The sequence below is a fragment of the Marmota monax genome, unplaced genomic scaffold (assembly GCF_021218885.2).
Source record: "Marmota monax isolate L192 unplaced genomic scaffold, Marmota_monax_Labrador192_F-V1.1 WCK01_AAM20220418_F8-fsc00016, whole genome shotgun sequence".
NCBI lineage: Eukaryota > Metazoa > Chordata > Mammalia > Rodentia > Sciuridae > Marmota > Marmota monax.
In genome coordinates, this window is record NW_026695209.1 from 10,619,196 (window position 1) to 10,632,651 (window position 13,456).

Genomic DNA, 13,456 nt, shown 5'->3' on the forward strand with positions numbered 1-13,456 from the left:
ATGTGTCCCCACTTCTGACTCTAAAGTCAGAATTTTTATATATTTATTGTGTGTGTGTGTGTGTGTGTATGTGTGTGTAGTGCTGGGAATTGAACCCAGGGCCTTGTGCATGCAAGGCAAGTACTTTACTGATTCAGCTATATCCCCAGACAAGTCAGAAATTTTCTATCACTGTTGATTTTTATGTTTTGGGGAGAAACCGTAGTGCTGTTTTAATAAGGAACCAACGTTTCTCACTTTACTAGCATTTACATTACTAAGGACATTGGTAATACCATCCAAAAGCTATGTAAAGTAAAGTACCAAGTACCCCTCTAAACCAACAGAAAGGTGATTCTTGATCCATCAAGAAGGTAGTATTTACCCCTAAGCAATGATTTTGTAAATATATACAATTTTAGTTTTATGCCATGTATCTAATGTTTACAAATTAACCTTTAACCAGTGACCCAAAGTCTTTTAGATTCCTGTAATACAGACTGCAAAAATGAATACACAAAGTGATAAATTTATACAGTCCAAAATTGAGCTTTTATTTTATATTATCCAAGAAAAATCTGTTTCTTCTACTTTGTATACAACCAGAGATATAAAAATTGTGCTCTATGTGTGTAGTATGAATTGTGACGCATTCTGCTGTCCTATATAACAAATTAAAATTTTAAAAACGAAAAAAGATAAATCTGTTTCTTCATATTGCTTCCCTGTCTGTCTCTTGTCATTTCATACTAGTTTTCTTCGTCCAATTTCTAGTAATTCATGGATTTCTGTCAAACAGTTAAGATAGTGTATAAAAAAAAAGAAATATGGAAATTCTGGGCTTGTAGGTATTACATTTTCAATGTGGCCTCAGATTAGGTCTTTTGAAGGAGGACCCCATAGTAATTGCTTTAAAAAATAAAAAACTCCGCTAATTTCCAAGCCTCAAGTATAAACACAGTTATAAACGCAGGGTAGCCAATGTTCTGGAAAGACTGGAAAAGGATGGGAGCATCAATTTAAGTACCCATTTATGAACTTTTATGTAATCCCTATGCATTCCATAGGGTATTCCCCCAACTGACTGGTTTGATGACTCCTTCTCTGAAGACTTTCTTTGTGGCACTGCAGATTGAACGTGCTAGGTAAATACTCTACCATTGAGCTATATTCCTATCCCTTAATCTCTCTATTTTCTCATTTCACAGAATAAACATCCAGTCTTAAGTCATAGTGCACAAGGGATAGAGATGAGATCTCGATGTTTAAAACTATTTTTAAATTAACTGTGAGTCAGTCTCCTTCTGTTCAGCCTTACCTCCATCCCACTCTCAAATATCCTGATACTACCAAATTCTGAATCTCTTAGAATGTTCACTTTGACTACTGCTGGCTTAGAATCCGTTTTCTTGAGTATGTTGTCAGAAAATAATCATCTTTCTGCATTCTAGTCCCAAATTTAGATATTATCTTTTGTCCTGTTTTCTTTGTCCTTCCCCTCAGGTCTTTTGAAAACTCCATTTACTATAGTTTTGTTTTTAGTGTTGAGGATCAAACCTGGAGCCTCATGCCTACAAGACAAGCACTCAACCACTGAGCCATATCCCCAGCTGTATTTACTGTAATTATAATGAAGTTTTCATGAGAAGTGGAGGTGAATGTGTGGAGGTGAATCTTTACCTCTCCACAGAAATTTGCCCTCAAATGCAGTGAAATGTCCCCATGCATATTTAAAATTTAAAAGTCTAAAAAAGAATGAACATCTTCATTCTTCTGACTCTCATATTCCTCTCCTGATTTACATTGTAATTTAACGTGTTTTCTGTCTGCCTTGTGAATAATACATTGTCATGTTTTTCATATAGTCAACATTCAGTTAGATTTTACTATGTGTCTTTTTTCACTGTTTTATTGTCATCTCAAACCACTTCTTGATCTTTTTCCTTCTTTCGGAAGTATGTACTTTCCAAACTTCTTCACAGACAATCTCTTTAAAGTAAAAGATCTGTGTTGCTTATGTTGGTCTAAAAGTATCTGTGTTATCCCTGAATTCTGGAGAAATCTCAATATTCAAGTTCTTGTTGAATGTTGCTTTTCCCATATTCTCTAATTTCATCCTCTGGGATGCCACTTAGGTATATGTTACACCTTCTCATTCTATCTTATTTTCTTTTATTTTGCATGTATTTTATATTCTGAGCTGAATTCTGGGTAATGATTGCAGTTTTATCTACTAGTTAACAACCTTGACCTTCAATTGTACTGAATATTGAATCTACATACTACTTTTTATGGGTTGTATTAGCTTTCATTACTTAAGAAAATACCTGACACACAGCCTACTTTGGGGGAAGAGAGAGAGAGAGAGAGGGAGAGAGAGAGAGAGAGAGAGAGAGAGAGAGAGAGAGAGAGAGAGATTGATTTAGTTCATAGTTTTGGAGGTTCAAGGTTATTAGTACCTGCTTGGTTCTGGGGAGAGCCCTGTGGAACATGGTGTATGGTGGGTGGCAATGGAAAGAGCACATATCTGGGACAGGAAGTTACATCTCAAACAAGAAAGCAAAGAACTCTGGGTGGACTTTAGAACAGGCTTAGACTTTTAATGTGATGGCAAAAGCAGACCTAGCTATGAAATGAAATTACAAAAACATTATGGTAAGAAACTAATGCCCGGGGAAGGGATCGGTTCTGTTCCCCTCTCTCAGTCTTTCTCCAAGAAGCCTAATGAACCATGGTTCCCTACATTTTGGATTGTAAATAACTGCCCTGGGAGTCTGACTACTCCCTCTTGAAATGTAACAGATGCCTGTGAAAAGGGCGCTTTCTTCTTATCTATCTGTAAGCATGCTTTATATTAGAAACCCTGCACAAGGCCTTCAGCCGCATAGATTAGGAATGTTTTTTTTTTTTTTTTTTTTTTTTTTAAGAAGAAAAAGCCCCAATGATAGGATGGGTCTCAGATGATGTCAAATAACCTATACATATTGTGAGAAATTATGGATCAGGGCTCAGAATTGGAGTTTTTGTTTTCCTCTGGGCCTGTTGGTATAAAATAAAGTTTGGAGTTCTCTTCCTCTCCAAGTGCTGCTTGCTGTTTCTTGACCTGTTTCCTGCAACATTGGAACAAGTCACTCTCCATAGCTCACTACAGAAGACTGGTATTCCCTTCTAAGAGCAGCACCCTCAGGACCTAAGAACCTCCTACTGGCCCCCTTCTTAAAGGAGTTCATCGCCTTCCAAGAGTGCCACCCTAGGAGTCAATACTTTATAATAATCACATGAATGCTTGGGAGGAACAAGTAGTCCATAGTCAAACCATAGCATGGGTTTTAATTGAAATTATATTTTCATAGATATTTATTTTTATTTTCACATCCATTGATTTCTTATTTTCTGCTCATACTACCAATTTCTCTTCTACTTCTTAAACACAGCAACTGTACTTTCTATATAATATACTTTATTTTTTTTTTTTGAGAGAGAGAGAGAGAGAGAGAATATTTTTTTTAATATTTATTTATTTATTTTTTTGGTTCTCGGCGGACACAACATCTTTGTTTGTATGTGGTGCTGAGGATCGAACCCGGGCCGCACGCATGCCAGGCGAGCGCACTACCACTTGAGCCACATCCCCAGCCCAAATATACTTTAATATAAACATATATTGTACATATATTATGTACAATAATTAGATCGTCTGAAATTTTCAGTGTCTCACTTTGTTTTTTGTTGTTCACACAGATTCTTGTTCCTCTTTTCGTGTGTTTTATGATTCTTTTTATTGTGAGCTCATGTTTATGGAACTTTATCTGTGTGCATTATTTGAAGGTTTGAAATTCTCCTTGAGAGAGGATTTGATTTGGCTTTTGCCAGGATCCTAGGGCACTGCTGACCAAAGTACATTTCTAAGTTTGTATCAGAAATGAGCCTGAGGTAGGGCTTCTACTTATAAAAAATTCTCAAATGAGGTTCTTCACCCTCATTTTTTAAAAAATTTTTTATGGTACTGAGGATTGAACCCAGGACTTCATGCATGCTAGGCAAGTGCTCTACCACTGAGCTACATTCCCCAAACCCACTTTCAGAGATTTCCTACTAAAGTTGGTAGTGAACTTCATAAGGAAAGCTTAAAGAACAAGTCATAATGCCTGATGTTGATGACCTGCACACCCATAGGGTATTTGGAGACTAGATGATTTAATGTTTGCATAGCACTCTGAGCATTAGAGATCAAAGATACTTGGTTTACTCAGCACTAAACCTATTTAATTTATACCCAGATTATAAACTTATATATTACAGAAGTGTATAGTCTTGTGTACTTTACATTTCACTGGTCTCTTTTTGGCTGGAGACAGCTTTCTGTCTGATAATAACAATGCTTTACATTTATAGGCAGTAAAACATCTTTCATCCAAGGAGTTCAAAGAACTCAGTAATTATGACTCATTGTTCTTTAAATTATCTCTACAAAACTGGAGGTAGTGTAAGTATTGACCAGACACTTCAGGAGTCAGAGATGGAATTCAGAATAAATCCCCCTTTCTTTGATTATACTGTAACCAATAGCACACATTCCCTCCCTATAAAGGTCTTCAAGCGTTTCAATTACATTTACAAGAAAGATAATAATTCTTAACTCCGAAGAGTGCAGTGCTTACCTGCCTCTCCAAGTTCATCTGCTACAGTAACTACAGCCCCTTTGCAGATGCTGTTCCCTCTGCCTGGATACCTACCACTTATCAAGTGGATATCTTCTAGTGGATGCCTTCGCCTTTCAGTTCATTGTCCCTTCCCAAAGGGGCACTTGGGCAAGTGTACTTCCAATTAATTCAAATTCTAGCATTATTGTTTCTAAAGCATAGATGGATGATGGAACATGGATTGTACAAAGGTCAGTTGCAGATTCTATGGGTGGAACTGGTATTTTAGTTTTAGGGTATTTCCCAGTCAGAACACTTGCCACAATTGCAATTCATATTTGAATGCATTCATTGTTGGATTGTTTAATGAAGGTCTACCTCACTCCCCCAACTGTATACTCCATGAAGACAAGGAGCATATCTGTTTTTCCTTACCATTGTAACCCCACCATTAGTTTAACACTTTGTGCTAAATATGGAATTTACACAGATTTATCACTGAATTAATTTGTATTAGTGAAAATGTTTGTTTGTTTGTTTGTTTGTTTTTCAGAATTTGAATCCAAATCCTGGAACTTCAACTTGAAATTGACACTCTAAATTATCACTAACATATTTCAATAAAAGAATGTGTAGAATATATGTAGCAACTTACTTTCAAATAAAACCATTCAAACTGGAGTAAGTTGAAACAAATTAGAGAAGTGGTGAAAGCAGGAGAGTTCAGAAAAACTGAGATTGAGGAGAGATACCATAACTAATGGGAAAATTATCTCTGGTCCTTAGAAATAAGAGATTAGACAAGAAAGCTACTAGACTGTTTCTGTAACAGGAGGCCCCACTTGAATCCATGAGGTGGACTCCTCTCTTTAGCTCCTCTGTAGATTTTTTTTTTTTAGGGCACTTGAGGTGAGAAGACTGAATACATCAGAGCCGTCTACTCTCAGGCCTTATTGAATGGTTCATATCTGAGACTCCTGGAGATCTACTGTCAGCAGATACCTTAGTCATACTGTCTGGGTGCTCAAGTGTGACAGAATGGGCGAGAATCCCTTTTCTTCTGAAGTCAGGCTCTTGGGTTTAGTACAAATAACAATCCACCTCCCCACTCCCCTTGGCACAGGGGCCTATCATAATCCTATCTGTGACTTGAGAAGAAAACTTGAGAGGCAGTGTGAAAGACAGATGGGAAGGGGATGGAAAGAAACCAAAGGAAGGAAATCAGTGAAGAAATCATTGCCATGGTCTCAGTGAACGCAGGTGGGTCTGAACTCAAGTCATGGCAACAAATGAGGTTTGAGAGGATTTGGGAGAAGGACTAGAAAGATTTGAGCCCAGGTGGATGTGGGCAGTGAGGACAAGGAGACATCCAGGCTGTCTCAGGTTTCTAGGTTTGGGCAATCCCTGGGTAAGTGTGCTATTAACTAAATGGGGAAGAGCAGAAGAGCAGGTTTAGTGGGTCAAAAGTTAGGTTTTTGGCGCCCGAGGGACATGCACATGGATCTGCCAGAAAGAGAGAAGACCTGATTTAGGAACCTAGATTACACTCCTTTGAGGAATTAATTTGTATTTTATATCAGTGGTAAACCTTAATACATCTCATAACAAATATAGTTAATTTCCCATGGAAGCCCACAGATGCCCATTCAGCCTATAGTTTTCCTGAAAGAACATGATGAAATGTCATTTGTAAGAATGTTTCTGTGGGGACTTGCATTCACCAGGCCAGTTCAGTACAACAATGGAACATCGTTTCTTGCTCTGATACACAATTGTTAGTTGAGACTTCTTTGCCCAAACTTCTTCTCTTCCCAGTAACAATGGAACATAGATTGTTGAAGGGTAAGTAGCAGGTTCTATAGTGGGGAGTTAGTTCTTTTTGCAGGTTTAGGGAGAAGGGGCTACATTTTCATTTGAAGAAGTGAGAGGGAGAATTGGCAGATGTTTCAGGTATGGAAAAGTGATTTAGCATGTTTGGGGCTGGTGTGATGGAGTGAAAAGTTGGAGTGAAGGACCCTGATTATTGATAGAAGAGTGAGTCATGGATAACAAAGAATGAGACACCTGGGAACCACAGATCCTGGGCCACTTTGGTGACCTTATTAATGGATTTGGGAGGATACCAGTCATGCATCCTGCTAATCAGTAGTGAAAAGAAGGAAGGTGAATAGGAGGGGTACCCAGGAACAGTGGGACTAGGCAGACAAATGCTGTTCTGTTGACACCAGGTGACTCCCTAGTTAGGATAGCCAGTTCTATGATATGTTGATTTAATGCAGGGTTGCTGGTAGAGAGAACATATACTTCTGATGAATCAGGCTCTAAAGGACTAGAAAGCTTATAAACTTCCGATAAAGGAGGAATTCTATTATTCTGAAAGTAAAAATTCTGTCTAGGTGATCTTAACTGGCCCTACTCTTACAGGTTTAAAAGTCAGTTAAGACCATTATTTGACTCAGTCATCCCACTCCCATGTTTATATCCAAGGGACTTAAAAATCAACATACTACAGTGTCGAAGCTACATCAATGTTTATAGCAGCTCAATTCATAATAGCTAAACTATGGAACCAACCTTCAAGAGATGAATGGATAACAAAATTGTGGTATATATATATAGTGGAATATTACTCAGCCTTGAAGAAGAATGAAATTATGGTATTTGCTGGTAAATGGATGGAACTGGAGAATATTATGCTAAGTGAAATAAGCCAGTCCCAAAGAACCAAAGATGGAATGTTTTCTCTTATATGTGAATATAATTCACAATAAGGGGGAGGGGAAGAATAGAGGTACTTTGGACTAGACAGAGGAGAGTGAAGGGAGGAAAGGGGCTGTAGGGGTAGAAATGATAGTAGAATGAATCAAACATTATTACCCTATGTGCATATATGATTACATGACCTGTGTAACTACATCATGTACAAACAGAAGAATGAGAAGTTATACTCCATTTATATATGATGTGTCAAAATGCATTCTATTGTCATTAGAACAAATAAAAATTGATAAATAAAAAAGTCAGTTAAGAATTTCTTATTCAGAAACACTTGAAGCCAGTGTGCTAATGTATACCTGTAATCCCAGCTATTCAGGGGGCCTGAGGCAGTAGGATGGTTTGAGCCTAGGAATATGAGACTAGTTTGAGCAACACAGCAAGACTCCATCTCAAAAAAAAAAAAGAAAGAAAAGAAAAGAAAAAGTACTTGAAACGTTGAAGTTCCCTTATCATTAAAAAGCATTTGTGTTGATGTTAAGCATCATGATTTCATTTTAGTATAAAATTTGAAATTTATTGTATTTAAAAATAAGATGGTTGAATTTATTCTTTTTGTGTGTGTGTTTTCCTTTTTCCCCAATGCTATTGTTGAGCAATGATAAAATGGAGGAAGGAATCTCCTAGGAGGTGTCACTAAAGGGAGATGAATTTCTGCTGTGTCAGTGAGTCAGATAAACTTCCCATTTGGCAGGAGATACTGGGTAGGTGTGGCCTTTGGTGCTTTGTAGAAACTTGAGAAAAATGAGGAAATAACATTTAAACATATTTAATATGCGTTGATTAAAAAAAAAACTTTGGTGGCTGCAATTTATAGCATCTTAGTTTTTGTGTTATTCAGATGGAGATTAAATGCTCTTTGGCTTAAACAAGTAGAAAGGCACTCAGTGCACATGTTGGATTTTACTAACCCAATAGGAATTTTCCAGACTCTGTTCCATAGATGTGTTAGACCATCTTTTTTGCATTCTTTATTCTAATATCATGCATTTCCTACATGCTGGATTCAGGAGAGAGGTGGACTTCCGGCGAAGAGTGCCTATTGCTGTCAACACGCGGCTGCTGGTTTCCTGACATTCTTTTTGTGTAGATGTTCTATCATGCAGTAAAATTGCTTAATGGACAGGAGAAAAGTCAAATGGACAAACATTGGCAACTCAAATAAAAACTCAAAATGGATAATTAGGCTTAGACTGCAGAACTGCAAAAACCCATCTGCCGGACAACATGCCTATAGTTTCAAGTCCAGCTTCTTGTAACAGTTACTAACACTCCAATTAATCTCAAAGAAAGATGAGAGCCAAGCAAAGGCAGAAAGAAGGAAGGATAAAAAAAAATTTAAAAATAACCAGAATATGTTGTGATCTTCAACAAAATAAGATCAGTTAAATAGTTAGCCTCCATGATATCCCAAGCTAGTTCATTTTTATTCATTCGACACACACACACCAACAAGGCTCCAAGGAACTTCGAGGCATTTTTAAGCACCTACATTGAACATAAAAAATTAAAATATTAGGAAAAGCAATGTTTTTTTTCTCCTTAAGCCACCTCTAGTGTGCTGTGGCTGGGTGAAAGTATGAACCCAAAGTAGGGTCTTATTTCCCATTAGAGGAAAGATCAGTGAAATATGAACGTGGATATATCCAAAGATGGCTACAGAATTGGGCCCTTTTCGCAGGCAAGCTCACGTTAGCATTGGTAGGTTTGACTATGGATGACCCAGTTGATAGCCAGAATAGATTGTCTATAAGAGAACTAATGGATAGTAGTTTGACTTGGGCTGAATTCCTCCAGAGGTGGACCCTGAAGTACATGTTGAAGTCCAGGTTGGAAGGTGACCTCAGGAAACATGGGAAGGGGAATTGGGAAGTGAGACAACCATGGAATAAAGTCATAGAGGATATGTTTATGAGCAGGCTAACTATTGGGTCAGTCCCATTGGGAGAGCCTGGAAAGACTAATGTGTTAGAGTTGGTCTTGGAGTTCTTTATTTGAGGGGTAAGTAGCTGAGATATTTATTCACCATCTGCCAATAGTTGAAGGCTGTTCCAAGAGGCATTAACTCCCAAGCATTCCTCATCTGTCCCTTAGGAGTTTAGCACTCCAGCCGCTGGAGAAAGCCCTCAGGCAGTCAGCCTTTGGGGCTTACCTGTAGGAACTGTGGGGCCAGCAAATGCTGAATGAATATGGGAAAGGCACCTATAGTATTCACTACATAATTTTTCATTTTTTTGTTGGTTTTTATTTGTGTGTGTGTGTGTGTGTGTGTATTATCAATGATTCAATGATTTAGCGAATCAAAGTTATTGATCTCATTGGAAAAAATAGCAAATGCAGATATGTGTTTGATTTTGCATTCAATTTATTGAGATTTTCACCTGAAGTTCCACAGTCTCTATCTTTAGGAATTCATGCTGGTTTATAGAATATTTTTACCTCTTTTCAGCATGTTGTAAGACAAATACAAAATGGCTGGGACCAGCTAGAGAATTATCAATCTTGGATGGTCTTATGAAAGAAAGTGTTGTGAGATCTGAATGACAGAGTCTGTAGTTATATGGAAACACCGTGATCTTGATAGAGGGATGGATAGCAGTCCTGGAAGAACTCAGTTATATGAAGGAGGAAAAGTCAGGTGTTAATAGGGCATGCAAAACCATCAGAATGTCATTGTAAAGGTATTGTGCCGGAGAGATACCTAGAGACTAAAAAATAATATCTTTCCAAATTAGGAGAACGGTAGACCCTAATTTGATACTGATGTGGCCATCCAACAGTCCTGGAGGAACAGCACAATAGTCTATTTTATTTTGCATTTTGTTTAAGTAGGTATTGCAGTTATGACTCCAACTTCAGTAGGCACAAAAGGATATACAAGTAATTTTTTTCCTTATGCCTGACTGCTAGTCATCTAGAATTCCTTCAGAAGCAGTAACTGCTACCAGTTTCTAGCATGGTGACATGAAAGGCTGCGGGAGTGATAGTCCCTGTACCTAAGAAAATGAACCATTACTAAAACAGTATTCACAATTGCTACTGTGCCTTCATGACCATGGAAGAAAGGCAACATGATAAAACCAGTAAGAACATCCATGATGCTTACTCCAGGTGACAAAGGAGGTTTTTTGGTTGGTTGGTTTTAGTTTCTTTCTTGCATGTTGTGATATGAACATTTTTTCCATTGTGGTGGGTGAGGCTTCACTGTACATTCCTGTGGCTGGGTTACACCTTGAAGAATGTCTGGTGACCCTCTGGTGAGGTCTGTGTGTGTGAAGATCCTGGCTTCTGGTATACACCGCAGGCTAGACTGGCAGCAGTCAGGTTCACTGCCTAGAGAGAGCCTTTCTCTTAACTGGGAGCTAGTCAGGGTAGACACCATAAGGACATGGGAATTTTGTGCCTTTTTTTTTTTGAGTGGACCTGTTGCTCCAGAGAAAAATAGTGATGGCAAAGCATTTGGCCTGCATGAGGCCACCACTGAGTCACCAGAGTTGAGGAATGGGAGAAAGGATCTATGACTTGTGCACCAGAAGTTCCAGTTCTTGAGTACCAGAAATATGCGTGTTTCAGAAAATTAAATAAAATACTCAGTTGTGTAAAATACTACTTCTTGATTAGTTTAAATAAATTGTGGCCACAAACCCCCACAAAGAAGAAGGAGGAATAATTGTCCATGATTCAGCATTTTGATGAACTGCCAGTGCTTTGTGGTTCTTTGTCATCTATTTTAACCATCCTGACTTCCTTTAAGTATTGCCACTCAGTCCCTAAAATCTTCCTGATGACCAGCCAGTTTCGGCCTTTGGTTTGGAGTATGGGTGTGTGTGTGTTTGTATGTGTATGTTTAACAAGTTTGATATCTCTGCTTGGCCTTAGTCACTTAGGGAGAAATGTGCACACAGTAATGACAAGACAGATTATAGACATGTGTTAGTTCAGGTTCAGGTCCTTCAAGAAGTTGGTGTCATGAAAACAACCTAAGTGTCCATCAACTGACGAACCGATAAAGAAAATGTGATATATATATATATATATATATACACACACACACACACACACACACACACACATACACACACAATGGAATGCTATTCAGCCATAAAAAGACTGAAGTTCTGTCATTTGTGACAAGAAGGATGGAAATGAAGATCATTATGATAAATGCCATAAGGCAGATATGGAAAGACAAGTACCCCATGATCTCACTCACAGGTGGCATCTAAAAAAAGTTGATCTCAGAATTGAATAGAATGGTGGTTACTGAGGCTGTGGTGGAGAGGGTAGGGAAAAGTTGACCAACAGGTGCAAACTCATAGTTAGATAATAGTAAAAACTTACAGCATGCTGTTGCACAGTAGAGTGACTATAGATAAAAATAATGTACTGCATGTTTCAAAAAGCTAGAAAGAAGGATTTTGAAAGTTTTCACCATGAAGAAATGACTAAGACTTAAGAATATAATGTTTAAACATTATATAATGCACACATATCAAAACATCATGCTACCCATTGATATGTAGAATTTTTATGTTTTCAGGTACTAGTTAAAAATGAATTAAAAGTCAAAAATAAATAACATTTAAATTGAAAAGTAGTGAAAACTAAAAAAAAAAAAGTCATTGATGTCAAGATAGTATTCAAAGTATGAGAAATTTCTTGCAGAAAATGCCGGTGAGGAAAAATGGAGAGGGATCAGGGGAGGCTGAAAGCACTTGAGGTCACACATCTGGTTTGAGCCTGGGAAGGAGTGAGGGAGGAAGAAAGCGGCATCTTAGCCTACAGTGCAGTGCTGAGAATGTCTTGGCGTGGCCCAGGAGGGGTCAACCAAGGTCGTCAGGTTAGGAATGGGTCTGCCTTTGTCTTCCCACCACAATTGATCCTTGGCTCAGAGCCGTCCAGGGCGGGAAGCTTAACCTGGGTGTCCAGGCTGCGGTGAATTCAGTTCTGGAATCATCCCACGGCACCTGTGAAAACAGGGCAGTTTTTACAATTTTGAAGATATTTACATTAGTTTTTGTAGGAGTTTCAAGTGTTTCCAGAAGGTAGCCTAGAGAAAGCAAAGTCTCAGTGAAGAACAGCAACCAAAAACAACGCACATGTGCACCCAGCACTTACTACACATGCATTAAATAATGGAATGCCTAGAGTAACTGCGAAGTGAGACATTAGGTAGGACTCTTTCAAATGCAAATGAGAGAGACTTAAGGAAAGTTAACATGAGTGAAAAAAAAAAGAATGTGTAGAATTTATCTACTCCTGTAATAACTGGGATGTCTTGGAGCTGGGTTAGACAAAGGCAACTGAAGTGAGATCTGTGAGTGCAGAGTGGGACCTTGATTTATTTTAAAATTTGATATTTTTATCATGGTTTTTCTGCATGTATTTTTTATTTTAAGAAATATTATTTTCTTGATTACTGAATTTTGTTTTATCCCCTTGAATTTTGCTCCTGAGGTAAATGATTCACTTACCTTCATCCTGAGCCAGTTTCAGGCATAGCTGGATCCAGGAATTAAAACAGTCACCTCATGTCTCAGCTCTGTAGGCTATTCTCCTCAGTTCAGCTTTACTTCGGGTAGGTATTTTCTATATGGGGACTTAACACTCACAATCTCAGAGAGAGGCCTTTTCTCTTTTAGCAACTTGCTGATCTTGAAAGGACTTTGCTGGAATCTATCTGAAACCTAGGGCATTCTGGAAGAATTTTTGAATTATAGAGTATATTCCAATCCAGGAGGATAGAGAATTTCTGGATTCATTTTCTCTCCCTTATTTTTAGAAGTTCAGTTAAAAATCATATTTATAAATTTCAGCATTCTCAAGGGAAGACAGAAATAGTCTTAACTAAGTTCACATACTACCTGGGTGAAAAGGTAAAATTTTCTTTCATTGAGGAAGCGCTTAATGAAATATAAATATTTTTCTCTTTGTGAAATAACAATATCAAGGTATTTCATGAGTTGAAAACAAAGCAACATATAAAAACATGTCCATCACATATCATGATTTGTGTTAAATATGTCTATGTGTATATGCTTAAATGCATATGATTATTT